Below are 27,263 nucleotides of genomic sequence, written 5' to 3'. Positions count from 1 at the left end.
TTACTGCATCAAGCAGAGGAGTTTAAGTATCTTGGGGTCTTGTTTATGAGTGATGGAAGAAGGGAGGGGAAGATCGAGAGGTGTATTGGTGTAGTATCAGCATCATGCGGACGCTATATCTTTCTGTCATGGTAAAGAGAGAGCTGAGCCAGAAAGCAACATTATTGATTTACTGTTCAACCTACTGTATGTACCTACCCTCACTGTTTTATACCCTCATCCGTGGTCACAAGCTTTACATAATGACAGAAAGAATGCAGTTGAGGATACAAGCAGCACAAATGAGTTTCCTTCACAGGGAGTCTGGACGCAGCTTTAGAGGTACGAGGAGCTCGTAGGGGGAGGAGCTCAGTCATTTGGGAGGAGGTCAAAGTAGAGCCACTGCTCCTCTGCATTGAAAGGAGCCTGTTTAAGTGGTTCCAACTTTCTAGGATCTCTCCTGGATAACTCCCTGTAAAGGTATTTCAGGTATATCCAACTAGGAGGGGACCCCAGGCAGAGCCAGGGCACACTGGAGAGATTAAATGTCTCCGGTGACCTTGGTATCCCCTAAGAGGACCTGGAGGAGATTGCTGGGGAGAGGGAGATCTTTGACATCCTGGTTAGACTGCTCCCCACATGACCTGGTCCTGGATAAGTAGCAGGAAATTAATGGATGGATGGATCTTCTGTGCTTTTTCCTTTTACTTTCATTTTACATAATCAGATTTGATCTTGTTATGTAAAATGAAACAAAAGAAAAATCTGTTCGTAGTCAGAGCAGATAATATGCAGTTAAGATAAGAGTTTCTGCCCTGACCTGTATCTCCTCCCTTCCTACTGCAGCTGAGACTGTATCATAGCCTCTGTGTTCATCCATCATACAGAGATAACAGATACACTGCTGGTCGGTACGGCAGTAGATTTCCAGAAGTTTGTCATGGTGGGAACAGACCTTGTTCTGCAGATGTCCAGTGGCATCAGTCAGCTTGTGCTTCTTAAAAGCTGGAGACTCATAGTGAGGCTGGAGGTGAGTTTCACAGTAAGAGGCCAGACACACCAGTCAGGACTTGACAGCTTTTTGTTTTCTCCTTAGTACAGACATCATATTCCATATTTCCAGTTCCAACATAATGGTCAGAAGGAATAGTTGCTTATAGTCCAGTCTTTTTCAGTGGCTTAACCAGCATGGTGCTTCTCCCTAGAAATGGTCCCTTTCAATTCGCATATCAGACCAATTTCAGAGTGGATAATGCTATCATTTGCTGTATAGAGGCCACTCACATCTAGACAACACAGGACACACAGTGAGAAAGTTTTTCGTCAATTTTCAGGTGCATTAAACACTATTCAGCTACACTTACTAGCGGGAAATTCAGTAGCAGACAGAGCCCAGTGTCAGTGCGCATCTGGCCCTGCCTCATGTGTATTTTCCCCATTTGGCCATTTAATATGACAGTACCACACTTGAATCCACTGAGTTCTTCAGAATGACCCATTCTTTCACAAATGTTTGTAAACCTTACTGCATGGATAGGGGCTTGATTTTATACATCCGTGGCAATGGGTCTGAACGAAACACCTGAACTCAATGATTAAGAGGTGTGTCCCAATACTTTTGTCCATATAGTGTATATACTGTACACTAATGACAATGGCTACATGAGGGACAGGTGTGGGCTATAACAATTAGCCAAACACTAGGGATCACGTGTAATAGGGAACAGGCGAGGGTAGTTAGAAAATGTGCCACACATTGCCATAACTCTGAAACTGCATCATCAGCCATGCAAGAGTTGTTCCCTATGCACTAAGACTAAAAGTGGAAGCTGAGCTTGACCGGATGAGTGAACAGGGCATTATCTCCCCTGTCAAGTTCAGTGAATGGGCTGTGTCCATAGTGGCAGTTGTTAAAAAGAATAGAGACATCAGGAAATTTTAACGTGAACATCAACCCTACTCTGCCTGTGGAGAATTATCTGATTCTGCAAATTGAGGATCTATTTGCACCATTTACAGGGGGCAGTATTTCAGCAAGTTGCATTTGTCCCATGCATACTTGCAAATGCCAGTAGAAGAACAATCTCAAAAATACCTGACCACCATAACATCAAAAGGATCATGTTTGTCATGAATCCGGGCGGGTTTGGGGCGGGGACGAGGCATGGTGCAGGCACAAATGGTTGATGACCCACTTGCGGCTACAAGGACCAAAACGGGGTTTATTAAATGAACTAAAAGACACAAGAAAACACTAACAAAACAAATGACCACGAGGCATCAAAAGTACATGGGAATAAACAAGGCAAATAACAAAAACAGGGCAGGTAAGCAGAATACACAGCTAACACTGAGAATCTCAAACATCTAACAATGAACCACTGGGGAACTGGACAGTCTGCTCTGCCCGCGCCTGGCCCACAGGGGGCCATGCATCTTGACTTTGCCCCTGCATCTCCACCCAAGGCCATCCTGGCCCCAAGGCCCAAATTTCAGGCTCCTGCCTCCAGCCAAGCGGACCTTGCATGGCGCAGGTGGAGGCCCAATGGAGGACCAGGTCGGTTCTCTGTCTCCTGAAAGGGGAGACGGGGACACACCAGTCGGGCCAGCTGCCCAGACCCAGGTCTCTCCTCCTCGTCACCCTCCAGTTCCTGTTTCCATCCTGCAGTCCCCTCCTCTTCAGCCTCCAGTCCTGCACTCCCTTCCTCGTTGCCATCCAATTCCTGTCCTGTGGCCTCCTCCTCGTCAGTCAGTCTTTGTGTTTTCCCCCATTCCCTGTTCAGTCACATGGCTCAACGCATTGAGCATGTGGCTGCCTGTGATCCCCTGTCTTATGTTAGAATCCCGCCTCCTCTGCTTTTGAAGTTTTGTAGGTTTTGTTCCCTTGTGTTTCAATTGTATCACTTTTCTAATCCCTGTGTTTCATTTGTATTCAGTTTTTGCTCTTGATTGTCTTTACCTGTCAGCTTTCCCCACTGTTTCCTTGCTTAGCTCTTAGTTTCCCTGTTTTACTTACTTGAGTTAATTCGTTTCATCTGTGCCCTGTTTTCCCAGTCTGTTAATTAGCCTCACCTGTCCAGTGTTAGTCTCGTTACCTCTTAGTATTGTAGTCCCTGCTTCTGTCCAGTTCCCCAGTGGTTCATTGTTAGATGTTTGAGATTCTCATTGTTGGATGTGTATTCTGCTAACCTGCCCTGTTTTTATTAGTCTTGTTTATTCCCATGAACTTTTGACCCCTCGTGGTCCTTTGTTTTGTTAGTGTTTTCTCATGTCTTTTATTTCATTTAATAAACCCCGTTTTGGTCCTTGGAGCTGCAAGTGGGTCGTCCATCATTTGTGCCCGCCCCAAACCCGCCTGGATTCATGACACTGTTCTGCTACAATGAACTTGTTTTTGGAATCACAACAGCACCAGCAATGTTTCAACAAGCCACAGACCAGGTCTTCCAAATGTCCACTGTTATCTGGATGACATTTTGGTCATGGGACAAAATCTTCTCCAGCACCTTAAGATTTTGGATGCAGTCCTTCAACGCCTTGAAGATTCGCTTGAGTACTTAGGCCATATCATTGATGTGCATGGTCTTCACAAGTCTCCAAAGAAAGTACAAGCAAACACCTTTCCAAGGCCACATGTTCATGGTGGTTGTGAGGGTTATTCAGTCACTTTGGCCTCTCTGATGTCTTCGTGAGTAACAATGGCCCACAGTTCACATCACATGAGTTAGACATCAATGAAGAGTAACAGAATTAAGCACATATGATCTACACCATTCAATCCTGCCATAAATGGCCTTGCAGAATGTTGTGTGGAAATGTTTAAACATTCCCTGAAGTGCTCCAAGAGAACTGCTTTGACCCAGCACGAACTTCATGTATTCTTGAGATGTATCGTAACACTCCACAACCAAAGAATCACAACCGAATAACCCTACCCAGCCCTAATCTTAAGCATAAGGAACCAAACAAAATACAAGACTTTTGGCATTTTGTTTTTTTTTTTATGGCAATAAAATTGACCAAAAAAATGGTCCCCACTACATCAAAGTAACAGGTTTTTAATCACACAGTCCACAAATATATTCATATCTTTATGGGAACTCTCCATTCATTTCTGTGGACATAGCCCAAATCCCAACTATGAGAATAACCTTAAACTTACGATATTGAGTCCAAACCCGTAATGTGGTCTTAACTACAATATTTTTACAGAACCTGGATACAAACCAAACCTGGAACAAACCAAACCAAAAAAGACACTTGGCTTTTTTACTTTTTTGATTTCATTTACAGATTTTTATAAAATTGAGGCAATCCTCGTTGGGGCCAAAAAAAAAACACACAAGGTAGAATCGCTATATATGTAATAAATTAAAAACTACATGAAAAGTTAATGAATGAATATACATTTTTTTTCTCTGCCCTCTTCCTGCACATGTCCTCCCTTCACTGCTCAAACAGCATGCTAGCATGATGAGGACAATAAATATATCCATAATACTGGCTATGGCAATTGTGTATGTGCCTTGGTTCAGTCGGGGAGGGGTTACAGGAGCAATAGGTTTAGCAGCAGGGATTTGAGGTTTTCCCGTCATGAAGATGGAGCCTTGGGCAGATTTGCCTTGGTACTGATAACCTTGAGTGTGCTAAAGGAGTGTCTATGTGTGGAGCGACAGTCCTCCTTTTAGCCAGTGCCAAGTGGTACTGATGCTGGGGGCCGGAATATGGTAGAGGGGCAGTGGCACACAAGAAGAGTCAATCTTTACCATTCCCATAGTTAAGCTGGGGCTGGGCAGGCTCTGAGCAGAGGGTGATGCTGATGCAGTGGACTGTGCACATGACTGGGACAGGTGACTCAAATTGCTGCTGCAGTGGGGCCTGAACTTGCTGGCCTACGGAACACTGAACTGGCTCGTGGTCCTGCACTGCCTGTTGCGGCGGACATCGCAAGGACAGAAGTAGCCGTCTACAGAAGTGCTGAAATGGGGAAAAAAAAACACTATTAATAAACAAAGCAAGATTTATATCACTCATTTGCTAATGCTCAGGAGAGTTTCTAGCTATTGAAAAGATCAAGGGCTGAGTGAAGTTTACCTGCGGCTTGACTTAAAGATTAGCATCAGGGCTAAAATACTTAAGACTAGGCTTAACCCTTGAGCCATCTCCACTTACAGCTCTATTTGGAGTTTTACCAGACTGTATTCAAATGTCCAAATCTAAATCAGATTTTGTAGCCTTTCTTTGTTTAGTTGCTCGGCTTCTTATTTTGATTACTTGGAAGAAATCACACCCGCCTTCTCATACACAGTGGATAAGGGATGAGTTGATGTTTTCTAAGCTGGAAAAGATACGTTACTCTGTTAATGGGTGTTTGACCCACTTTTATAGAGTATGGCGGCCCCTTTCTCATCGTACTGAATCCCTCACTTTAGAACCCCCAGAACCTCCCTTGTAAGCAGAATACTTCGGTCAAGTGTAGACTAATACTATTATGTTTAACCTGTAAAGGAGGAACATGTCTTGTTCATTAATGTCTGTGTTCTATGTACTTGAGACCTTTTTTTTGTTTTTGTTTTGCTTTGTTTGGTTTTCTTTACAACCAGTTTGTTGAATATATGTAAGAAAAATTAAATAAACCATGGAAGAAAAAAAAAATCTTAGTTATGTTCCAATCTCATGTTAATTCATCATTAATGAATCATGGCGCATGTTTTATCTCAAGCAGATACTATATTTGTTACTATATCTGATAATGCTGTAATACTTTGTGAAATACTGAAGGAACAAGTCATGAATAACACAAGTGGAATTCTGATGTCATACTTGTTCATGACGTGATGCATCTTTTATCTCAAGTAGGAACTATATTTTTTGTTCATGATTTTTATCATGATTTGTACTAAGTACCTGTGCTCCATCACGTAAAGTGTTATCAGTAAATCTGCCTCCTTGCCTAATAGACAGTTGATTGATTTCTCTTTTTATGTGTGCCTTCCCCACGTTAAATGATGAAGCAGAACAATACAACAAAGGGGACAGACAACCTTGTTTGGAGCTCGTCATGCATGCTGCTGTGGATTTCACACTAAGATGATTTGTCCTCATGTACTAAGGTGACTTGTCTTTATTTACAGTAGCCAACAATAACATGCTACAGGTCGCTCAATCAGTGTATAAGTCTTAGCACGGGTGTCATCAGATCTGATCACTATTAAGCCTATATTATTTGCAAAACATCAGAGAGTGTAGTAAATACAAAGATCCAATATGTGTGCAGAGATGCACATAACCAAAACATATGGATCAGTGTGCCATGATTTTTCCGATATCTATCACACAAAGGGTCAATATTGGGATAGACACGGGCTAATCTAGACTTAGTCCAGTAAACTCTGTATAAGAGTTTACACTGAATAACACCATTCCTAGCACATATCGAGGAGGAATGTACATGTCAATCCTGAGCCCAGAGTGCCTCTAACGTCTGGCTTGAGGTAGAACAAAGAGAAGATATTAAATTATAGATTGTGGAAATAGTACCTTTTAGCGTAGAGGATATCTTAAGGATGTTGTCAATAGGCGTGTCTGGTGGGATATTTGGAAAGCTATTAAATACTTTCCTGTAAAAGTCCCTCACCTGAAAATATCGGAATAAATGAGAGGATGGAAGACCAAACCCATCAGCTAACTGTTGAAAAGACGCAAAAACACCCTCAGCAAATAAATCTGTAATAGTCACGATACCTCTTTGTGACCAAAATTCAAATGCATCATCATTCAACGAGGGAGGAAATGAAGGGTTTTTGCAGAGAGGCATTGACACTGGTAAAGTTTGGATTCCAAAATGCTTACGAAATTGAGTCCAAACCCATAATGTGGTCTTAACTACAATATTTTTACAGAACCTGGAGAATACTCACTGATCAAGAGACACCCATAGCATGTTACTATAGGCTACTGTAAATAAAGAATGCATTACATAAGTGAAAATCATCAATATTATAAAAAAGTGCATGAGAACACTTAAAACTTGGGTACCTCGCAACCTTAAGATGGGGATTCTCAGCATTAATTAGCTGAGATGGGAGATTTTGGAAGCTCATTGGTTGTGAATTTTTCTTGGCAGAAAGATGGAGAATCTCAGCAGTTATTGGCAGGTAAAAGATGGGTAATTTTAGGCAATGGCAGAGCTCATTGGCTGTGAATGTTGGAAATGTTGGAGAACAGCACAGCTCACTGGCGTCAGAAAGAGGGAGATTTTCAGTAGCGATTGGCAGGTGAAATATATTTCTCTACATCATTGTTTTTTCTTTTGCCCATTGAGAAACACTGGAATGCGATTTTATTGATTTTTATTAAAGTGAAGCACTCAATTTTTACCACAAGGTGGCAGCATGCTAAAAGAAAACTACAGTGCCACAGAAAACATTTTTGGTCTTTACTGCGGTATTGACGTAACAGTGTTATTAGTCGCATGAACCTTTGCTAAGTAAATTTAAATAATTCCAAAACAAAACACTTTACACTTCACATGTTTTTTGTGTTGCATTATTATTTTGTGTGTGTGTGTGTGTGTGTGTGTGCGTGCGTGCGCGCGCACACGTGCGGGTGTGAATAAACTCACATTGTAACAATTTTTTTCTGGTCCTGGGCACTAATACCAGTAGATCAGTGTCTTTGGTAACTATAAGGAGACAGAGAAACAGGGATGTGAGTGAATGGGATTTACTTAGGGGAGATGGACTACACTCACTGTGGAGACAACTCTAGGGTATTATTATGAGGACAATAACAGGCATTTTAACAAAGGTTTTACTATAAATCAATGAGAATGAGATTTGTGAAACACCAAGATTTATCCTTAGAGGAAAAAAATGGGCTGCACCCATCAACAGAAGTGAAAGCCGTAGTTATATACTGTTTATTAGCACTTATGTCTGATTTGTGTCTCATTATATCAGTTGTACACACACAGTATTGTCCAACCTCTATCTGTGGACATGTTGCTATGGTATTTGTATATGCAAAATACCAAGTAATGTGTTGTGGTCAAATGGTATTTCGAACAACAGCTAATAATGAACCTGACTAGAGCTGGTACTGCTAAATGGCTTTCAGACTTGTTGTACTAGAAGGTTGTTAACTTGGGTGTGACATCATTCCCAGCTCTGGCTTTCAACCTCCGAGGCTGAAAAACACTGTATGGGCAGCATATCCCACTTGTCAGTGAAACTGCACACAAACCTACTTGCTTAATGAATTCAAACAGTGGTCTCAAACTGTCATGCCCCGCTCGTCTGATCTTCCCGTGTTCCACGCCCCCCCTCGCTGCCTCGTGTGGAATCCCCGTGTCACCAGCTGTGTCTAGATTAGTTCAATGTAGTCTGGTGTATTTAAGTACCTCCCTGTTCGTCTTCCCTCAGTCCTGTCATTGATGTTGCTACCTGTTTTGTCCCGTGTGCCTGACTGTTTCCCCAGTAAAACCCTTGTTTCCCCAATAAATCCCTAATTTCCCCGACTTCCTGGACTCCTGCTCCTCTGTCTCCGCTCCGTGCCCATTCCCCACATAACACAAACGTTTAATATCTAAATTTTGCCCTAATGACAAGCCAATAAATTTAAGTTGTATTAAATGATGTTCACTAAAGAGTATCCATGTATGCTCATTATTGAAAGTGTGTTGAACATGCGCACAGTGTTCTGCTCACAACTGCTCACCTTGTTAAAAGAGCACTGCTGAACTGGCCCCATGGTCACAAAAAGAAGACTGTTAGTAGAAGTACTAACCTTTTTGCAACAGGTACAGGAAGATTGGCCTGGCCATTGGTTTGAGGGCACCATCGATCACGCCAGTGACTCGGGGAATGCCAGCAATGTTGTGGAAGCCTTGGTTTGCTCAGGTGATCTACTCCACTGTGGCTGAAGGGGTCATCCATCCCCTGAGGGACCTTTAACAGCACCTGGGTGACAGCTGTCACAGCTCTGCTGAGACCAAGGCCATCTCTCAGTATCTCAGCACCTCTAAGAAGCTACCGGAGGCATAAAAGCACAGTGCAGCCAAATGCTGGACACTTGGACTTAAGGCAAAATTACACCTAGAGGGCCTGATGAGAATTTTGAATTTAAAATTTAGAATTTGGTGATCAGTGGTCATTGTTAACACACCACAGCACAGCACACAGTGCGCAACAACGAAATGTGTCCTCTGCATTTAACCCATATGTGACTTTCGTGACATAGCAGGGGGCAGCTAATTCAGCGCCCGGGGAGCAGTGCTTGGGGACGGTACCATGCTCAGGGTACCTCAGTGGTGCCTTGCTGGTCGGGGATTCGAGATGAGGCTGAACAAAATCCAGCAACTCCTGTATCTTGGTCCAAGTGAGGCGATGCTTTCAGACAATTGTGTCATCTGAAAGGACCTCAAAGGAGTCAAAAGTGGTATGTATAAATGCATGCATATACACCTGCAATGGTGATTCAATACAATATGCAATGTTGCCATTGGCCTACGGCTCTCACATGTTCCCACATCATTTATAATGACCAGGGAATGACTCATTACTTGGAGTTGATTGAAAGGCATTTGTCATTGGTGGCCATATCTATATAGATGGAATTGTTATTAGCAGCAGTCATTTTTGAGTTAAGGAGTAAAGTGGTGTGGACTACTTAACGTAGACATTTATTTGACACATTTCTAACACCTGTTGAAACAGTATATCTGGTTTAAATACTTAATCATGTTGTTGAACTGTGACTGATCATTTTGAAAGAAAAGTAGCAGCATTCTCATCTTCTCCCAAGATTATTGCTTCTTCTGCTTGACTCTATCTGAAAGTGATTCCTACCTAGGCCTACACAATTTGCCCATAATTGTAATCCAGTACCACGGTGGAAGGGTGGAGTCAAATACTTAATGTCAAGTTGCTCAAAGAATATTGACATTGCTGTATGAAAGTCACACTATGCAACATTCAAAGTAACCATCAGGAATGGACAAAACATTATTACAAACTTCAACAGCACAGATGGCACTGATGAAAGGCTTGGTAGCATGCTAGCTGTCATGCTAGCTGCAGTGTTTTGGTGAGAGTTGGTGATGACATTTGCAGGGTGGTCTGACCCAGACCACAGACCAGCAAGGTGCATAGCCTGGGTGGTTAGTTGGAACACAGGTGTGTTTCTATCCACCATATGACCATATACCAGCACAATTAATTTTAGAATGATAGTAATACTACTTGACTATAACAAAAATGCTTCTATCAGTGGTAAATTATTGTATGCCGTCACTTTAATGGATACAGGTGTAGAAATGCATTCATTACTTACACTATGCAACACTGCTTCTCCAGAGCCCTGTTGGCCAGACTGTCTGTTTCTACCTCCCATGACAGGGACGAGGGGTTGGACTTTGGGAGGCATGTAGGCCTGATATCCAGGTCTGTTGACCACAATAAAAAAGAAAAAAAAAAGTGGTGGGGTCATGGTAGGAATGATCACTCGGGGTCTGTTAAAGGAAAATAGAAGTACGCTTTAGGTAATCAGCACACTGTGTAATGCTAATAAATAGTAATATGACCTTACTATCAGAGGTTCATGGCGTCTATCTTTCTGTTCCCTCGGGGCTGCCAGTTTCTCCCTGATGCCCCTCAAAATAGATAATTTCTCCCCCTCAGACCTGAGGAGGTCTTTACTGCACTGGCAGTGAATGTTTCTGCGCCGGAGGGTGTGCGGCGGCCGCCGTGGCGAGGCAGTGGGGTGGATGGGGCTAGGTGGGCTCCCAGACTGGGAGGATTCGGGGGACTCAGGGGAAACTGCAGCCCTAATGGAAGGATGGCCATGCACAAGGGGGCCTGATGTGGAGCGGCCCCCCGGCGGAGGCATGGCCGGCGTGGAGCAGCCCCCCGGAGGAGGCATGGCCGGCGTGGAGCGGGCCCCCGGCGGAGTAGGCCTGAGGGGTGAGATGTTGCTGGGCCCAGATGTGGTGACCGAGGGGTGAAAAACACAGACCTTTGGGAAGTGTGTAGACCAAAGACATCTGTGTCCCCCAGGGCTCTGTCAATTGCCTCTGGTCCTGGGATGGCCAACCATCGTTCCTCCCCTGGAGTGAGAGGAGGCAGACTGGTGATCCCACCACCAATCCTCTCCTGTTCCCTCCTGAGTGCTGCAGCCTTCCTTTCGGTGACACTGGCATAGTCCCTTCACTTCCCCCTCACACCCATGGCCCACATAATTTTTTCCATGATCTCCTCCCAAGCTTTTTCCTTGTCAGCATTTCTTGTGGCATTTTTCAGCCTTGAGAAATAGCTGCCCTGTTCCTTTTCACTTCATCCACCAACACAGCAAGCTCTATGGCTGTAAATCGAGGCTTATGTTCCTGTGCCATTTTTACTTTGGCGTATAGGACCTCTTCGCTCTTAACACAAGGCTTTAGTGTAGAGCATGTATGAGAAACACATGATTTCCCACCCGTGCCAGATTTCCTAATTTACTTAAGTATTCATCTGGAGGTAAAGGAAAGAAAAACAGAGCATGATGAGGGACAGCTTTTACTATCCCCTCAATATGTACATTTGTGTATTTCTAGCTTTTGGTGCTGTGCCATATGTCTTCATTACACCCATACCTTCATAGAGACAACGGATGCCTTAAGCAAACATTACAGAACTTTAACTAATCAATCCTTAATCACTGACAGGTGTCGTTGCCATAATGAAAGAGAAGAAAGAAACGTATCAGCGGTCGGATACCAACCCATTACTGTGTACTCGAGAAATTACGTCTGTCGTGGTTGGGTGTTATGCTCACGCGTCTATTCCACTGAGCCACTAACATACCGTAAGCTGTAATAACTGGAGGTAAGGGACCCAAAATGCGCTCCTGAACAGCCCTTTTATTGATTCACCATTACCCAGGACAGACAACCGGGCAAAGAATTCCCAGCAACAACGATAGCGCAGGAAAAAGCAGCAGCTTACAACACTTAATATATACATTAGCGCCCCCTGCTGATGTGGTGCTCTGCCACTTAACTAAAATAAAACAGATTCCAATTATTACACAGGCAACATCGGACCTAGAATTTGCAAGTGTTTGTAATGTGACTGAAACACAAAGAAATAATAATTATCAGCGTAATTACAGATAGAGCGTATTTCACAAAATGTACGGTCATAGCTAAAAGTTCTATTTTTTCAACTGCAAATAGCGTATCATATTTTGACGCCATTGCTATTTTTGAGTTTAATATTATTATTACTGACACAATAAATAATGTAGTTTCGGCACAACCATCGTATTTATAAATAATACTACGAAGCTCGTGAGTTTTTGCGCGCGACCCGCAGTGAAAGACCAAATACACCTGGAACCATTGTAGTTTGAACTGGCGTGGTTCAAACCACGGTGGTATTAATTAACAGCTAGGTATGGTGGTTTGAGGAAATGGATAATTTTAACTAACATAATAGGATGCATTATTAATGCTAACCTCCGTCGTTGTACGGGAAACGCACCCCCAGGCGGGATGGCACGAGATTTCATCATGGTACTCAGAATGGCGTGCAATTTAAAACTTAGGAATTATTTCTGCAGGGCTAGACATAAGCCGCGGCACCGCGGCCAATGGCCGTCGTGCCTTTCAAAATTGGCCGCACGCCTCCTCAAAATTGAAGTACCTTACGGCCAAGATTGGCCTGCCTTTAATGTTTGTCTGGCCGTATGCCCCCTTTTTACCGAAAGTAACGTTCATTACACAAAAGACTTGCGCACAACACGGTCCACTTTACCTCGTCAACAATCGATGCATCTGTACTGAACCCGAACCCGAACCCGAACCCAACCTTCGATACGAGAAACGAGGTCGACCCGCACATCTCGTAATTCCCAACTACTGAATGAACCGCAATGAATTCTGGACTAATACGATCATGTGTTCGTCGCATGATTGGCTGGTACGGTATGTATCGTCCAGCCTACTATGGAGCCACAGCAATGACAATGGTGCATCATCGGGGGTTACGTTTTTGATTGGAAAAGCCATCCGACGGTTTCGGAATAACAGATAGGTGTCCTCTTCGGTAATCATCGTGTAGTTGTCGTCTGCTGCTTATGCTGTCACCATGCCTCGCAAAGATCGAGAACGTAAAAGAAAGCAAGCTGAACTCGCGGCTACTGCCGCAAAATGTTGCAAATTATCTACTTTGTTCAGGTAAGTGTCAGATGGTGTTGTAAAAAAACATTTGCCGAGGCAAAGCAGATTTGACTCAGAGAAGTACCAAGCTCTGCTGGGAGGATATAGGACTGGTAGCGTGCAGTGTGCAAAAAACGAACGTCAAGTCAATTGTCATGTACACTAAAAGAATACGGGTGTTCTGAGCAAACAAATACAAAAATATTGACGGCTCCTTTATTGTTGGATTTTGTTTTTTGAAATAAAGCTATATATATCTATAAATATATATTCTGTCTCAAATCGAAGGTCGTATTGCGTAGGTTGTCTAAACTTGGTAATTACAGTAATTGGTAATTAGTGACTCAGTATTGGCCCAATGCCTTTTTGGAAAGTTTCTGCTTTTTTGAAAATAAAAAAATGCATCCTTTATGGAAATAAAATTCCTCCACAAGGCCCGAGGTGTCCTATGAAATTTAAATAAATGAAAAAAACATTTTTTCAAATTAAAATTTTTAATTTGTCAATGACTTCACAAAAAACAATACCACTGCACACTAGCTAATAAAATTTATGATCAAAATTCGAGAAAAAGATTTATGACCAAAGCTCTAATTTGAATTGGTGGTGCAGTGCACTAGGAAAAGATACCCAGTGACTCATATTTCTTTGTACCAAGAAATTAGATAGGTGGTCCAAATACTTAATTAATGTAAGCTTTGGAAATTGTCAAATTACTACATAGTCTGCGAGCCTCGGATATGTGGCCTTGGTGCCCTGGATTTACTCCAGATTTTGGCCTTGTGCCCAGGCTTAATGGCCTTGTGCCCTAGAAAAAATATGAATAGCTAAGGCCAAAGTGGCTGTGCCCTCCTAAATCCTTATGTCTAGCCCTGTTTCTGGAATTATCCATTTAATATCTTTGGACTATGGGCGACTGAAAAGACTTTTCTAATGCTCTGTGGACACCCTGCAAACTGGTGAATGTAATGGTAGCCTAGCTAATGCTGTACTTAATCGTTAAGTGCTAGTCCCCCCTCCCCTGGTCCCAGCGCGTTGTTTTTAACTTACCCAATGCTGTCAGTGCAGGCATAATTTCCATTCAATAAGAATAGATTATGGTGAACGAAACGCGCCTCACACTATGGTTCGCTGGTTAACGTCATTCCGTAATCAAATCCCTTGTGGTTGACGTTGGAATTAGCGTTCATTACCATCTTACGCAATTTTAACACTTTACATTTATCAACCTGCCGTCCATGACCACATATCCAAGCAGTATTGGTTAATGAAAGAAGTTTAGAAATTCCAGTTCACATAACCCCACCTTTTTGGCTTGGGGGAGGAAATCCTCTCAAATACTGCATGGGAGAGCCTAGGGTGGGAATTCATGTGTGGGGCCAAAGTACAACAACTGGTGTTGTTTTATGAAAGGTATTGTCATGCCCTGCTCGTCCTACCCTCTCGTGTGCCACGCCCCCTCATCTACCCCGTGTGGATTCCCCGTGTTCACCAGCTGTTTCTCGTTATTGTGATTAATCCTGTGTATTTCAGTCCGCGTTCGAGTACGTTTCCCCAGTCCAGTCATTAACGTTGTGTGTGTTCTGGCGTGTGTTGCCCCGCAAATATATCCCTTTTTTGTATCCACGGTTTCCTTCGCCTGTTCCCTGTGCCGATCGTGACAGATATACACGTCAGTGTCTGGTGATTTTAATTTAATTGAGAGGGAAATATAAACATAAATGAACAATATCTGTAGCAATGACCTCCGGTCCACAGAAATACTGACTCAGGAGAGTCCAGAGTTCATGACGTCCAGGGACTGACATGAAGATGAATCTCTAACAGACAGCTGCACATACTAACTCCTGCTGGGGTTGGCTCTGTATGATGTTTTTTAATCATTCTGTGGCACTATTTATTGCCGCTGTGTGAGTGTGTAGGTGCCCTGGTGTTTGTGTGTGTGTGTGTGTGTGTGTGTGAGAGAGAGAGAGAAAGAGAAAATCCATGGTTAATTGATACTTTTAAAATGCCAATAACATGTAGTTGCTAAGTTTCATTTCTTCCTGTGACTTCCTGCTCGGTTACTGAGGACAAACGAGCAACTCCAGCAATCATAACTTGTCACTCCTTATTGGGCCTGTGTCTGCAGCGCCCCCCTCTGATTGGCTAAGCAAGGAAGTCCTGTAATTTTCTTACTTGTGATTTGCAATCAGTTGTTTATGGCCCTCCACCTTCCTGTTTTCCTTCTTCCATCTGCCCAGGCTCTATCCCTCTCCTATTCCCCAGCCAATCCCATTCTCCTACACCTAATTTCTCTCTCCACCGCACTAAAGATTCTCTGTCAAGTTTCCCTGAGAAAATCGAAGACTAATTAAGATTGTTAATGAAGATTTAATTCCTCACTTCAAACACAGCAGTGATCATGGGGCCCGCTGTGGTGTGGGGGTGGGTGAAGGAACATTCTCCACTGTGAATTTGGGAAAGAGGTCCATTCCAGGTCTTTGTCCTTCACATTGGCACTGTATTACAGATCCACGCTCGTGGGAAGGATCTGTTTCTATTTGTCGACCTGGGTGAGCCTAACGAACCCCTTGGTTCTCCAAAGGGGAACATCACCTCACCTGATTCAGTGGCGCACTGGTCAGGGAGATGGGTCATGAAGTCAGAAGTCATGGTTTGGTTCTACCCTGAGATATGGAGTCTCACAGACTCAGCAATAAAGGGATGAGTTCTCTGCATCTCTGGCATGGTTTCAGATGTGTTGTAAAGTCGTCTGGTGGGTGTCACTCCCTGTATCCACAGACCCGTGAATAAGGAAGTGAGTTCTCCCACCCCAGGAAGCAGTCCCCACCAGACCATAAAATCCCTCAGAGAACCTGATGTAATGCCTGAAATGTTTCTGCTAGAAACCAAGCTGAAGAAGAGGACTTAGCCTTCAGATGTCGGCATGAAAATATGAAATTTTTCCCCAGCCTAGGAGAGACCTCATTCAAGCCCCAAGATCCAGGCCTTTGATTCCAAATCCAAGCCTTGTTTTCAGTTTTCCCAGGTAGTTAGTTTAATAATCACTGATTCTGATTGGTCAGAGGCTTCACACCTGACTGACAGGTGAAGGAAGGCTGGAAAATCAGCAGGGCTTGGCCCTTGAGGACCGTGAGTTGAATAGCCCTGCCTTAAAGGGAGCGTGCATCCAGTATCAGGTCCAGAAAGACCTCCACTGAGTCCCAAGTGCCTGGCCCAGGGAACGCCACCTCGCCAGGGTCTCCTGTTCATAGCCCAGATGAGGCCACCTCTTGCTGTAATAGAATAGGCCGCACACCCATAACCAGGCACAATCCACAAACCTTGTGAACTTTGTATTATGGCTAATGTGGAATGATAGGTGTTTTGTTGAAATGCATGTTACTGTCCCTCATAATAATAATACCCTAAACCTGTAGACTCCACATTGAGTGAGATCCATCTTCCACAACTATGGTGACCAGATTTTTAAAGTCCCAACTTGAGACACTGTGTAGCATGGGTGTATGTGTCAGACCCATAGCCATAAATAAATTTCAGAGGGTGTTTGGCATAGGTCCACCTTGGTATATTTTGCCACCCAACAGTGGGAAAAGAAGTTGGGGTTCAAACTCAAAATTTTTGTTTCATGACTGAATTTTCTCGTGATCATCATTGAGGGATCAGCAGGGAACAAACACACGAATAGTCATATGATTCTGCATCACATTTTTTAAAATCAAATTTTATGCTTCATGAACATCTGCGATGGACCCTTCAAACTCCTGTTGCCCTCAGACCAGCCCGGTGTCGTCATCCCCTGTCTCTCGTGCCTTTGTAGGTTTGCCTTCCCCGGCTTTGACCCTCTGGACTTGTGGCCACCTGTCCACTTGCCTACTGATTTCAGTTCTGTTTGCCCAATACATTGAATAAACTCAACTTCTCTGCATTTTGGGTCTTTGAGTGTTTGCCCCAGATCTGACAAAATGTAATTTAAAGACATAACTAATGATGTCAATGGCTTTGCTTTGTTATTAAGAGGAGATCATTTACATTGAATGGAGGTGCTGGATTATACATCACATTTTAAGAATTGTCACTGATCATCAGCTAAATAACGCTGGATATTATTAAACTGTGTATAATAGTTTTGAGCACCTGAAGTTAATCTCTTGAGCACCTGAAGTTAATCTCCCCAGTATCTATAAAACCTTGCCAGGTTTCCCTGGTGTGAGGTAGTGTGAGTCACTCTGTACCTGATTTAATCTGTGTTCTGAACTCCCATGAATCCTGACCTTTTGCCTCTTATTACTGACTTTGCTTAAAGGGTTCAGATTATGTCTCTGCCTTTGTCCTGATCCGGTTTTTGACTTCATGACACTGGATTGTCTTCTGGTTCTCTGTTTTGAATAAACATGGATCCCTCTGCATAAGGAACCTTGCAAACTTCTTTACATCATTCAGATAATTGACACATGAAATTTATCTGGGTTATCTGTCAACCACACAAAAAGTGAGATTGAAGATGGAAACAGAGATATTTATTCTCTGTATACAAGCTTTCTTCTACCAAGTATAATTCAGTGTAACACAACATCTGAAAGCAGGACTTAAGTGTTTTTTTTTCTTAAAAACAAAATTTTACATATAAACACTACATAAATATTGAGTTTATTTGTTATTTGTTATATTTTGTATAATGTACTATTTCATTCATATATTCCAAATCCATTTCTTGCCCTGTCTGATCTTAGTCTGGCCTCAGTCCAAAACCACACCTACTGCAGTTCCTCCCAAGTTCCTCCCACTCTCACACACAGACAACTGTGAGAGAAAACTAAACTGAATCCCATTAGTGTTTATGGTAAAATGGCAGAAGCCAGTTCAGCACTGAGTCAGAATGAGTTCAGCTGTTCTATCTGTCTGGATCTACTGAAGGATCCAGTGACTATTAACTGTGGGCACAGTTACTGTATGAGCTGCATTAAGACCTGCTGGGATCAGGAGGATCGTCGTGGAGTTTACAGCTGCCCCCAGTGCAGACAGACCTTCACACCCAGACCTGTTCTGGGCAGAAACACCATACTGGCTGAAGTGGTGGAGAAACTGAAGAAGACTGGACTACAAGTAGCTACTCCTGCTGACCATTATGTTGGACCTGGAGATGTGGAGTGTGATGTCTGTACTGGGAGAAAACAGAAAGCTGTCAAGTCCTGCCTGGTGTGTCTGGCCTCTTACTGTGAAACTCACCTCCAGCCTCACTATGAGTCTCCAGCTTTTAAGAAGCACAAGCTGACTGATGCCACTGGACATCTGCAGGACAAGGTCTGTTCCCACCATGACAAACTTCTGGAAATCTACTGCCGTACCGACCAGCAGTGTATCTGTTATCTCTGTACCATGGACAAACACAGAGACCATGATACAGTCTCAGCTGCTGCACAAAGGGAGGAAATACAGGTAAGACGAGAAATTCTTATGTAAACTAAATATCATTTTTTAAATGAAGTATACATGAAAGTTATCTGCTTTTGAACGCGAGTATATTTACTTTGAAGACACATGGATCAAGTCTAGTTACGTAAAGCGAATGTAAAAGAGTTCCTGAAAAATTTCTATAAGTGATTAAGGAGAAATTTAACCACTTATCTGGGTGAGGCAAACATGTGGAGCTTATCTGAGTCAGCATAGCACACCCTGAACAGGATGATTAAAGAATATGACCTCAGGTACTGAAACAGACTCAGTTTCTCATCATCTTTTCCCACATATGTAGAATAAAATGGATGAAACACAGAAAAAAAATCAGCAAACAATTCAGATGAGACAGAAGGAGCTACAGGAGCTGAGAGAGGCTGTGGGATCCATCACAGTGAGTATGAACCTGAAGAGAGGGTAACAGCTGCCTGGTAAATGTGTTGAATCGAGACCCTTCCATAGCTGTGTGACTTGAGTACGTATGATTATGCTAATGTCACTGTTATGGTGCAGCACAGCACAGGCTGGAAAAAGGTGACGATCCGCTGGTGGCTCCAAGACACAAAGGGGTTTATTAGAGAAACTGAACGCACTGGGTAAAACTACAAAACAAAAAGACCACAAGCGGCCAAAAAACAGGGAAAGATAAAGAATTAACAAAAACCACAAAACGAACCACAACTAAGGAACTAAGCAAAATACAGAGAATAGAATTGGGGTGAGTTTCCCAAAGTCGTCTTAACGCCACATCGTTCATAAGTTCTATGTTAATAAATAGATCTTATGAACAACATAGCATTAGAAAGGCTTCAAAAAGGGTGGGACAAAGACACAAGACAGGAGGGATGAACTAAATCCATGCAGCTGACAGTGAGTGATCATTTCCAATCAGTGCTGGCTGGGTTTCAGTACCTGAGGCATCCAGCATCGTGACGCTTCAAACCCCAGCCCTGTGCTGTTTTTATACCTCCTGTCGGCTCACATCACTATTGTACAATGTGGCTCTCTGGGGTCTCAAAAGGGGCCAATTGTAATTTACTGTCCTCTGCTCCCTGTGTCACCAACAGAGATCAGCACAGTCAGCAGTGAAGGACAGCGAGAGGATCTTCACTGAGATGATCCGCTCCATTGAGAGAAGACGCTCTGAGGTAACAGAGCTGATCAGAGATCAGGTGAAAGCTGCAGTGAGTCAGGCTGAAGGAGACATGAAGAGACTGGAGCAGGAGATTGATGAACTGAAGAGGAGACACTCTGAGCTGGAGCAGCTTTCACACACAGAGGATCCCATCCATTTCCTCCAGGTAACAGAACAGCTACTTTGACAATAAGAAAACTGGAGTATTCAAATGGATGTATGTTCTCATTTGTATTTATTCAACCTGTTTGTCATTACCCATGAGTTTTTATAAAGCTGTTTAACCAGATTGTGTGTCTATAGAGGTACCAGTGTCTACCTGAAGATGGATTTGGAGCCAAACTCTCTGTCAATCCACACTGCCATTTTGAGAACATGAGGAAGGTGCTTTCTGAACTGAAGAGTCAGCTGGAGAATGTTTGTGAAAGGAAAACGGCAGAAATCCATCACACAGGTTAAATAATTTTCAGTGTTTGTTCCTGTTAATATTGACATTTAATATTTGCAGAGAGAGCATGTAGTACAGTCTGCCTTGTTTCTGCGTGAACAAGCTAAGTTTGTCTCTACGGCTAATTCTGAAAGACATTACTTGAACTCCATATTGAGCTGCAAATCCAGATCAGAGAAATCCCATTTATTCTAAATAATATAATCCAAGAACATTGTGAACACTGTCTTATATTCAATATAATTTTATTTAATTAATTTAAATTTTATAATTTTACCTTTATATTAAATGATAATTGGTTTGTTAAAATGACTGTTATTGTACCTAATAATAGTAATAATAATAATAAGAATTATTATTATTATTATTGTTGTTGTTCTTATTGTTATTATTACTATACCCTACTACTGTTGTCTAGTTGTCTAGTATTATTAGTATTACCCCTGAGCTGATTGTCAAAAAAAGCTTTGACATTTGTCTACCACACAGCCAATAGCCACGCCCTAACTGAACTTAATCAGGCCTGTTTTAGTCACACAGCCAATAGCCACACCCAAACTGAACTTAATCAGGACTGTTTTAGTCACACAGTCAATAGCCACGCCCAAACTGAACTTTAATCAGGTCTGTTTTAGTCACACAGCCAATAGCCACACCCAAACTGAACTTAATCAGGCCTGTTTTAGTCACACAGCCAATAGCCACGCCCTAACTGAACTTAATCAGGCCTGTTTTAGTCGCACAGCCAATAGCCACACCCAAACTGAACTTAATCAGGCCTGTTTTAGTCGCACAGCCAATAGCCACACCCAAACTGAACTTAATCAGGCCTGTTTTAGTCACACAGTCAATAGCCACGCCCAAACTGAACTTAATCAGGCCTGTTTTAGTCGCACAGCCAATAGCCACACCCAAACTGAACTTAATCAGGCCTGTTTTAGTCACACAGTCAATAGCCACGCCCAAACTGAACTTTAATCAGGTCAGTTTTAGTCACACAGCAAATAGCCACGCCCAAACTGAACTTAATCAGGCCTGTTTTAGTCACACAGCCAATAGCCACGCCCTAACTGAACTTAATCAGGCCTGTTTTAGTCACACAGCCAATAGCCACACCCAAACTGAACTTAATCAGGCCTGTTTTAGTCACACAGCCAATAGCCACGCCCTAACTGAACTTAATCAGGCCTGTTTTAGTCACACAGTCAATAGCCACGCCCAAACTGAACTTAATCAGGCCTGTTTTAGTCACACAGCCAATAGCCACGCCCAAACTGAACTTAATCAGGCCTGTTTTAGTCACACAGCCAATAGCCACGCCCTAACTGAACTTAATCAGGCCTGTTTTAGTCACACAGCCAATAGCCACACCCAAACTGAACTTAATCAGGCCTGTTTTAGTCACAGCCAATAGCCACGCCCTAACTGAACTTAATCAGGCCTGTTTTAGTCACACAGTCAATAGCCACGCCCAAACTGAACTTAATCAGGCCTGTTTTAGTCACACAGCCAATAGCCACGCCCAAACTGAACTTTAATCAGGGCCAGTATGCATAAAACTTCTCAGAGTAAAATTTCACTCTTAAATGCGTCACAATTCTAAGAGTGACGTGATTTTGCTCCTACTCCCAGACTTAAGAATAAGTGGCATGCATAAACATTCTTAAGTGTTAAGACTTGGTCTCAGCTCCTAAATTATTTAAGAGGGCTGGAGAGGAGTCCTAAGCCAGTTAGGAGTTGCACGATGGCAGCAGCACTACGCTGCACTAGACCATGCACTTTCCGTGAAAGAAAGGACGTCCTGCAGACGTACGACAATAATGAATCGATAAAAAGGTACAGGCTCCATCATGAGGGTATTCTTTTTGTCACCAACCTAATTAGGAACCGGATACAATCTCCTACGTCACCTAACAATGCACTTACAGTTGAACTGAAGGTGACATTTTTTGCATTCCAGCCTATTTCTCCTGGACTGTCAAGCTTCCGGCACAATACCCAACAGCCTGATGGTGACGCTATAGCTCAGTGTTTTGGCCTTTATCTCCAGAATCATGAGTCATAGAAGAAAGAATTGTTTTTTTCCACCCAGACATTCCCTGGCTCATGCTTAAAAATATTGCAAATGTTTCATACAAAGTCTTGAGACCATATAGACAGAAAGTCGTCTGTTTGATTTCGGTCAGCGTAATTGTTTCAATACTACAGACCAATTCTTGGGTGTGGCCTGTTTGTACTTCATGAGCTATTTCTCATCAAAGGAGCATCCAATTCTCATCAAACTTGCTATGTCTAGTTGGTATGACATTTGAAATAAAAAAAAAAATCACCCAGTACTGGCACTATAACTCAAAATAGCTTATAACTTGGAAACCAATGGACATAAAAAAATTCCATTTTGTATGCTTGTTTGTAGCCCGATGGCCCAACAAATCAGTTAATAAAAATTCATCTGCTCATCAAATATGGCTGACAACAGCCCATCAAATTTCAGCAGGTTATAATTACCCTTGACTTAGAATCATGAAATTTGGTGTAATGGTGCCATATTCCTTCCATTACTCAGGCCAGGAAAAAAACACAGGTTGAGCTTATGGTAGTGCTATAGTGCCTATTGACCATATACCTTTATACAGTAATGTAGATATAAAGCCATACAAACCCGGGTGCTTCCATGCATTCTTTTAGATATATTGTAATGAAACATTTGACATTAAATGTGGCCAAAGTGTCTATTCAGGCCATCGTGCTTGGACCCCGATAATCGCTTCCTGCGGCTATATTTTGAAATTGAATTTAATACTTCATAAGCATTTCTGATGTTCCTTTTCTGTTTGAGACGGCTAATTTGTGATATTCACAGCATAGATTAGCCTCCTCATCTGTTTCGTATATATTTTTCTTGGCCAATGGAAACGCCTTAAGGTTACATCTGCACCACCTGGGAGTTTAAGGGGCCAATTGTTATTGACAACAAAACCAAGCAATAGAGGATGTTGCTTTTCTTTAATGTGAGAAATGTTTTGATGTGTGTCTGTTGAGCTCTGCTTGCTGCACATTAAAACCTTTTGACAGGCAGCCTGTCAAACCCGGGATATATTGTAATACTTTACCAGGACGCATATCTTGAAACTGGAACTGTCCTAGTAAAACAGGGCAACCCAGTCACCATACCCACAAGTAAATGCCTTTTACTCACATCCCTGTCTCTCTCTGTCTCCTTCTAGTTACTAAAGACACCATCCTACCAGTACTAGTGCCCAGGACCAGAGCAGAATTCTTACAATGTGAGTCTCTACACACACACACACACACACACACACTTCTCACTCCCGGTATGAGGTGGATTGAGTTTTATTGTGTTTCATTTTCTTCTGGATGAACTTCCCTTTCTCTCTTGCTCTGCCCCCTGATCTTTCACATTGACATAAACTGCATCATTTCCCTTTGAATCTGTTTATAATGCAAGTGCTGATGTTTAATATTATTCTGCTTAACATTTAGTTCCCTGAGATATTCAAACTGAGAATGAAACAATATTAAAATGGTACAGTAATAGCTCTCAATTTCTTTTTAAATAACATTATTAAAATAGTTTTGTTTGTTTTTTGTAGTAGTCCCATATAAAATAATATAATATAATATAATACAGTCGTCCCTCGCCACTTCACGCTTCGACTTTCGTGGCTTCACTCTGTCGCGTTTTTTTGTATTGTAGCACTGGTGGGGTGCTTGTCCCAGCATGCCGGCCCCACGTGCAGTTGTAAATAGCCCTTGTGTTGTTGCTGTTATTGTTAATGGTTAATTCCTTATTGTTGTGCGTGTGTTTACCTGTGTCTTGTGTGTACACGGTCTATCCTCGTGTGTAATTAATAATCGGATCCGTTAAGTTATTGTTAACCTTATAGGTTTACATTATGAGTAACATCACAGTAATGGAACTTTAGGGAGCATTACATTACTTAACAGCAAATAACAGGCTTACTTATGAATTGTGTCGCATCTGTGAGCCTCTGTATTTATTGACAGTATTTCAATTCTTTTAAGAAAACACTTCATAGTCTAATAATCGGTCATGAGATATCTTAGACCACATTTTATGACCATGAAAAATAAATATACATTTTCTCCGTCTGCAATACGTTGCCAACAAGCCTGCCTGCTTTTGTTGGCTGCAGTGGTATTGGACTTTCTTTACAGCGTTGATTTAAACTCCTCATAACGCTGCATAATTAGCATGCAGTCTTCCTCCGTGAAATATGGAGGTCGCGCTATGAGTCAAACGGTGACTTGCGCTGTCGAACGCACTCCATTTATGTGAACACGCACAAACTCTTAACACCGATGTAACAAATCAACTTCTTAACTGGCGTTGTAGTACTGCTTAGCCCCGATTGAGACAACCTGATTTTGTCAACCCCGCATTTGCAAATTACCTCCGGGTTAAGTCTGATTTAATTAAACCCCCTTCGTAGTACAGGCCACTGATGTAGTCCTTGTAAGGGCTACTAATAAAGAGCGTGTTCTCCCCGGCAAGCGAGTCTCCATGTCTCTTTTCCCTCGATGCCTTGGTCCGCCCGTTGCCACAATATATTCATTAAAAAGTTTATCGAGACAGTGAAAATGATAAATTGCTACGCATCGGAAGCGTCTTTGCTCTTGTAAGTGTTTGCGATTTCTGCGAACTTTTACCTAAGCCCCACGATGGCTTTTCATGGATTTTCATAGGTTAGTGGTTATGTGTAAGAACTGTGTGTGTGTGTGCGTAATTAAATGTACAATAATATGAGCAAGTCTAGTGTGGAGGAGCTTGACTGGCCTGCACAGAGTCTTGACCTCAACCCAATGGAACACCTTTGGGATGAATTAGAGTGGAGACTGTGAGCTAAGCCTTCTTGTCCAACATCAGTGCCTGACCTCACAAATGCTCTCCTGAAAGAATGGTCAAAAATTCCCATAAACACACTCCTAAACTTTGTGGACAGCCTTCCCAGAAGAGCTGAAGCTGTCATAGCTGCAAAGGGTGGGCGCACTCCATAATAAAGCCTATGCATTAAGAATGGGATGTCATTAAAGTTAATGTGCGTGTAAAGGCAGATGTCCTAATACTTTTGGCAATATAGTGTATCTAGAAAAATTAATTCAGGTGTGGGAAACCATAAATCACATAAAATTGCACAAAAAGCTGGACACTCAGATATAATGAATAAATAAGATAAAAACATCTTCTTCTGATGTTCTTCTCCATCAGATTCCTGTCGACTCACTCTGGACCCAAACACAGCAAACAGACACCTCCATCTGTCTGAGGGGAACAGAGTGATGACATGGAAGAGAGAGACACAGTCATATCCTGATCATCAGGAGAGGTTTGACTCATGGATCCAAGTGCTGTGTACAGAGGGTCTGACTGGGCGCTGCTACTGGGAGGTTGAGTTCAGTAGGGCTGGGGTCGGCATAGGCGTCACATATAAGGGAATCAGCAAGAAAGGACAGGGTCATGACAGTGTACTTGGACACAATGACAGGTCCTGGTGTTTGAACTGCGATCCTGATAGTTACTCATTCCGGCACAATAATCAATACACTGCGGTATCTGCCCCCCCCCTCCACCAGGATAGGGGTGTACCTGGATCACAGGGCAGGAATTCTGTCCTTCTACAGTGTCTCTGACACAATGACCCTCCTGCACAGGGTACAGACCATGTTCACTGAGCCCCTCTATCCTGGCTTTGCATTAAATAACATTTTCAGACAAACTAGAATGATAGTTGCTGAATACTCAGTTAAACTGACCATCATTTAATAAAGCTGAAGTTAATCATCTAAGGTCAGATCACAGCAAATGACTACAAAGAAATGCAGTTCATTCAGCTAGAGCATATAAATCAGTTTATCTAAAGAAAATGATTTATGAAATTCCTATAAAACAAAAACAGATAAATAAAATAACAGTAGTACAGATGTCCTAAAAAACTCCCCCCTTTGAATTCCCAGCCTTTAGTAAATAGGCACGATGCTGCTCCAATGTGGCTGTGAAACTTCTTATCTTCAGGGTAGAGAGTGAGCAGGTCCACTGGGAGCAGGAATGTTTGGTGGATGGATCAGGGGAATTTAGTCACACCCCCATGCTGTAAGGAGGGGGGGTAACTTAGAGGATCAATCTATAATCCTCCAGTAGCAGGGCTCCTGTACCCTGTCTAACCCCTGATTACAGGTGAATAGGGGGTGTGTCTCATGAGCTCCGCCCCCCCTGAAATAGCCACACCCCCTTCTGTTTGCTGTGGGGTTTATATCATGTATAATGTGTATATGATGCGGGGGCTTTGCAGGCGCCCAGCACAGCTTCCCTGAGGCTGGGGGGCATAACAGGCCGTCACCTCCTTACCGGTGCGGCATCGAGCGGCTTCAGACCCACAGCCGGCACTGAGAACCTTAGCAAAGTGGAGGCGGAATTACATGTGGGAGACATACAGCTGCGGGTCACATCTGTCACTGCGGGTGTGTATAAGAGACCCAGCCGGGGCTCCAGTCCGACTGGACTGTCGTACAGCACCCAGGGCACGAGGCTGAGGGGGACTTTATACCCACCTGCAGTGCAGTGTGCAGTGTGCAGTGTCTGACTACTCTGGTGTTTCTTTGCTGTTATTACTCTTCTTAATACTCTCAAACTGATTGATACTATACTGATGAATTCATATAAATAATAATTCATTGTACTACTTATATGTGACAATAAAAGAACTCTGAAATCTGAAAGCCAGGGACTGGTTGAGCCACATTTTTTCAGTTCCGATCTGATTCGATGCAGACTGCTGATACTGATACAGATTTGTCATGCCATGTGTGCATTTGACATGATTCCCATGTTTGGGCAGATTTGTCCTGAAATACAGAACGATGTAGTTTTCTTGAGCCTACACAATCCATTCAGAAAAGCGCAAGACAGTGAACAACAAAGAAAAGAATTCTGGCACAAGTCACTGGAAAGAGGCTTTTCAATCACTAATAACCGGGGAGTTGAAAATGATCCCTTGGCTACAGAA

At 42.7% G+C, this 27,263-nt stretch overlaps 1 long non-coding RNA gene and 1 pseudogene across 2 annotated transcripts; one reads left to right on the top strand and one right to left on the bottom strand.

Moving 5' to 3' along the window:
* Positions 1-6,519: 6,519 nt before the first annotated feature.
* On the bottom strand, positions 6,520-14,378 carry LOC111857149 (uncharacterized). Of its 2 annotated transcripts, none has more exons than XR_011989838.1 (6): positions 14,225-14,378; positions 10,567-11,486; positions 10,312-10,423; positions 9,269-9,388; positions 8,767-8,961; positions 6,520-7,663 (listed from the first exon to the last, which is right to left on the bottom strand). It is a non-coding gene; the product is annotated as an uncharacterized lncRNA (long non-coding RNA). The 2 variants fall into 2 exon arrangements; XR_011989839.1 differs by having other exon boundaries at positions 9,283-9,388.
* Positions 14,379-17,964: 3,586 nt separating this feature from the next.
* LOC111857156 (tripartite motif-containing protein 16-like) lies at positions 17,965-26,980 on the top strand (annotated as a pseudogene).
* The last annotated feature ends 283 nt before the right edge of the window (positions 26,981-27,263 follow it).

Source organism: Paramormyrops kingsleyae, chromosome 4, assembly GCF_048594095.1.
Source record: "Paramormyrops kingsleyae isolate MSU_618 chromosome 4, PKINGS_0.4, whole genome shotgun sequence".
Lineage (NCBI taxonomy): Eukaryota > Metazoa > Chordata > Actinopteri > Osteoglossiformes > Mormyridae > Paramormyrops > Paramormyrops kingsleyae.
The sequence above is the reverse complement of the archived record's forward strand: the minus strand, read 5'-3'. Positions and strand labels throughout refer to the sequence as shown.